The following is a 4971-nucleotide window of genomic DNA, read 5'->3' as shown; positions in this document are numbered from 1 at the left end:
TTAAGTGACATACTAACTTGAAAGGGTTAGAACACTTACTAGTTTGAAGATCTAGAACAAAAACTAGGATGATACTTGAGAGAGTTTGGAGTTTACTCTTTTAGAAAATGGGGAGTAAACACAAATGACTAGTTTTTGGGGAGTAAACTCATACATAGGTATGAGTTCACGATTTTTGGGTGATTTTTCAACCCAAACCTAAAAGTTTGGTCAGGAATTTCTAAGACGCGAGGTGTTTGCGGTTTTTAAAATTCGAAACCCGAGACAACACTTTCTTTCACCCGTTCGTTTAAAAATAATATTAAAATAATCAAACGAACTTTATATTTCTTAAAAATAAGAAATAATGACATTGACTTATGATACGAAGTGGTTGGCTTTTAGGGTTTGACCGAATGGAAATTTCGGGTTGTCACATGAAGACCATGTGGGGGTTCCCATGGCAGATAGCGAAGACCATGTGGGGGTTCCCATGGCAGGTAGTTAAGATCACGTGGGGGTTCCCGTGGCACTAGGTATAAGACCTTGGAGGGTTTCCATGGCATCCTTATATGTTGTATGCATGGCTTATGTGGTTTATGTAGCTTTTATATCTAATATGGATTATATGATTATGTAGATTGTGTGGGGTATGCTATGGGGAACTCACTACGTATTAGCTTACAGTTTGTTGATTTGTTTCAGTTACTTCTGAGCCTAAGGGTAAGGGCAAGGCTTGATGCTGTGGCATGCACTCTTCAGTATTTGATTTGATGGGACACTCTGATATTTGAAATAAAATGTTGATATTTTATGGGAACGTTTGATTAATTAAAAATGAAAATTTTATTTGGAAATTTGGGTCGTTACAACATGTATCTAGAAATCATCTGGACTTCCAGAAATCAATAACTTTTGACTTCCTTACTAAAGTGCATATTTATGATATGTTATGCTTTGATAAATCTTCATTTAGACTTCTCAAGCTTATACACTATGATTAGATAGCATATGTGCGTGCTTAAACCCTTTTAGAACTTACAGCTATAAGTCCTGAACGTTCAATCAGTTCCTTGCCATTTCTCACAATTCGAACTATGAAAAGGGATGTCGTAATCATATTGTGAATTTGAGAATGCAATTAACACACCTACTAACCATAACGATATTTATCAGATCTTTAAAATCTACTAGCAAAAGTGTTTTTCTCATAATCATTCTCATGAATGAGAGCGAAAACTTTGTCACTTAGATTTTATGGTGTACATTTTCCCATCCATGTGAACCCATCAATTCCAACCTACAATCATAAGACAAGGTTTATGACAAATTTAAATTTTAATTTAGCTTACATGGACTGAACTTTACTTGTTCTTAAATTCTTTCCCTCTGGTAGCACAAGGGCCTACCAACGCTTCCCTGTTGTTTAAGTAGCTCACTTGTATTGGCCAATGTATTATTACCGACCAACGTGCTCAACCATTCGCAGTCAAATGAGAACCATAAAACTCATAAGCATTGTCAACCTAACTGTAAGGTGCACATAAACAAGAATGTTTCAACTTAACATGGTAGGTTATCAACCTCAAGTCGTGTGCTAGTGATAACTAAAAGGTTTATTCTTGATTGACTCCTGAAACTCTTGAAGATCAATAAGACTCCCACTGACTTCTTGACATATAAGTTCTCCTTTTAAAGAACATTTCTTGACAAGATAAAAACAAATATTTCAAAATCAGAGTGGATTCTCAAGAAGAAACACTTCATGAATTGGTCTTAATTCATCCTTTGTTTTAACCAAAACATTACAACTTCCAATTCCAAATGTGCTAGAGTAAGAAAACATTGTTACTCCACATTTCATGAGGTGTTATAAACCTACTTAGTACGAAATAAGCTTCAAGATAAGATTTGTAGTTACTAGAATATAATTCTAAAACTTGATTGGATACGAAGTATGACTCATCTCATGATCTAACCATTTCAACAATATTCGATTCCTATTCTTAGTCAAACAATTTGTAACACCCAGTAATATGAGGAGCAATTTTTGGGAATGAATCACCTTTTGATGATTTGACATGGCATGTTGGAGGGACCACCACGACGTGTCCAAATATGAGGAAACACGGATTTTATCAAGGAAAACACAACGTGTTGCCTCTTGGAACATAGCGTGTTGATGGCGGGTAATGAAACCCTAATCTTTCGGGTTTTGCTCCCTATTTAAAGGAATATGGAGGCTAGGTTTTGTTCACCCTCAACCCCCATCAGCCCCTCAAGCCCTGAAAGAAACCCTAATCATCTTTTCCTCCCATTTTTGAGCTAGTTTGGTGTTTTTGGAGCTAAGGAAGGAAAATGGTGGAAGAAGGAAGCAAAGATCCAGCAAGTAAGCCCCCATTCTTTAGTTTGGCACTCTTCTGGATCTTGGTAAGTGTCCAAGACTCGATTTTTATCATTCAAAGTTGTTAGATGTTGGGTTCTGTCCCTTTTGCTTCTTGTTCTTGAATGTTGGAATGGTTAGATCTCATAAAGCTTGCAACTTTATGAATATCCAGGTCAAGGTGACCTAGTAGTGTCTAGGATCTGGTCTTTAATCAAGTTTTGATGCAATGCATAGAGATTAGGTCATAAATCCTCATTTTGACCTAATATGGGTTTAAGACATGCATTGGACATGTATGTCTATAAAGCACCATTTGTTTATTAAAGTCTAAATGTTGCCAAAAAACCGAATGATTGTTTTTCTGTTATCTAACATTTCTATTTATCTAGTTTACAAAATTCATTTTCACAAACCATTTTTATCAACTGATCAAATTTTAAAACGAGGACCAAAAAATACGTAGAAATACCATAATTTCATAAATCAAGAAATAGCAATGTATTAGTTATTTGTTTATTATACCATCTTAATTTTGATTTATTTTTGATACAATATTGTATTATTATTTTTCTATTAAAACATTGTCCATAAAATTTTTCTATTTATAACTTTAGATTTTTATATTGTGTCGTAGGGGTGTTCACGGTCTGGTTTTTTTGGGTTTTTAGGTCAAACCGAAGCCAAACCATTAGTAACGGTTTGTGTTAATTCAAAATCGAAGCTAAACCATTGAAAACTGAAAACCGAACCAAACCAAACCGTTAGTAACGGTTTGGTTCAGGTTTGGTTTCATAAGCTGGTGTAATATCCATAAAATTCATGAAAATTTAAACTTTTAAAACCAAACCATAAATCATCATTGTTTACAAAATTAGTTTTCAAAACATGTTTAATATCATATTTTTCCCAAAATCATAAAAACAAAACACGAGGAGGTGCATGATCACGCCTTTGCCATCCTGCGATCATCTGAGGTACCTGAAACACAACCCAAAACTGTAAGCCCGAAGCTTAGTGAGTTCCTCCAAAATACCAAAACATCTGTTGGAGCATGGAAATTCTCTACAAATAATGAGTGATAGTCAGGTTGTATTTTTCTCTTTATTGTATTGTTGGTGTATTTTCTCTCCCTCCTATATAAAAGGAGAGGTGGTTATTTTTATGTATGCACCTTTTCTAAAAATGTAATTCTAGAGAGAGAATTGGTGGGATCTCTCCCCACCAAGGGAGAATCTTCTCTCCCATGTTCTTTTCATGTTCTTATTTTTATCTCTCTTTTCTTTCTTATCTTTCTAAGAATTCTCATCATATGTTCTTCATGGTTATATTTTTATACACGATAAATATCGAGATATTTTCTCTTCCGCATCCACCATTCGTATAAAAATGGGTCTCAACAACATCACATAACCATAATAGTAACAACAACCAACATGCATACAGAGCCTTCAGTCTGTTTGGAACGCCCCACCAGCTTACAGTCTACCTGGTACGCTTAAAAAACATTCAACATGACCAGTATGCGACACCAGGCCTTCAACATATATGGATTGTTCTCCGGGCCTTCGGCTTGATTGGTACGCCCCACTGGCCTTCAGTCTATCCGGATCGCCCTAGGTCTATTAGCCTTTAGCACAAAGCAGGACCTCCTCAACCTAACCACACATACAACGTGTCAACACACATATATTTAATAGACAAGCATACTAATAACCAGCCAATAACAAACAGATAGATCTTGCAGATCACTAAGCATATCATCATCCTATCTACCAGGATACAGATCTAACATATCTAATACAGTATTCAATCATACGATAAAGCAGGATAAATGTAACATCCCGACTCCCAGGTATTTCTTTTATTTATTTATTTATTTGGGGTTTCATGAGCGACTCGACGAGTTATGAGCCTAACTCGTCGAGTGGAGTCCGATTTGGTCACGTCGGTTTAATGACCGACTCGACGAGTCAGAGAGCTGACTCGCTGAGTAGGCGTTGTGAGATGAAACCCTAAATCCCTGGGGTTGGGGTCTATTTAAGAGAACTTATGTCCTCATTTCTGCCTCACCAACTGCCAAACACCCCTGAGTGAAACCCTAAATGTGTGTAGTGAGTTAAGAGAGTTATAGAGATAATCTTTGAGTATTCTAGTGCATCTTTTGAGGAGAAGAGGAGATTATCCAGCACGGAACGAGGAGGAACTGTTGGATCTAGTGCTATATCGACCAAGAGCTTTTGTGGAAGGTAAGCGTTCACCTTTCTCATCTTATGGGTTAGATCTCGTGATTATGGAAGATTAGGTATTTTACCTCCTTTTATTGGGACATTGAGTGCATTGAGTCTAACAGGAGGTCTAGACTACAGATCTGGACCTTATGAGGTCCATAAGGTCCAAAGGTCCCAGCTTTATGTAACCATATGAGAGTATTTGTACTTAAGCACCCTTGTTAGAGTTATATTGGCATTTTGGAGAAAAATATGCCATGCATGAATGTAAAGATCGAAGATTTACGTGACATTCAAGCCTTCGGAGCCTAGATCTAGAGTTTGGAGTAGTAGATCTACCTTGAAACTTCTGAATGAGAATTCAGACTGAAGGGACTC

This window comes from Lactuca serriola, chromosome 1 (genome assembly GCF_051521515.1).
Source record: "Lactuca serriola cultivar US96UC23 chromosome 1, Lser_US96UC23_V15, whole genome shotgun sequence".
Taxonomy (NCBI): domain Eukaryota; kingdom Viridiplantae; phylum Streptophyta; class Magnoliopsida; order Asterales; family Asteraceae; genus Lactuca; species Lactuca serriola.
This window is presented reverse-complemented; position numbering follows the sequence as displayed.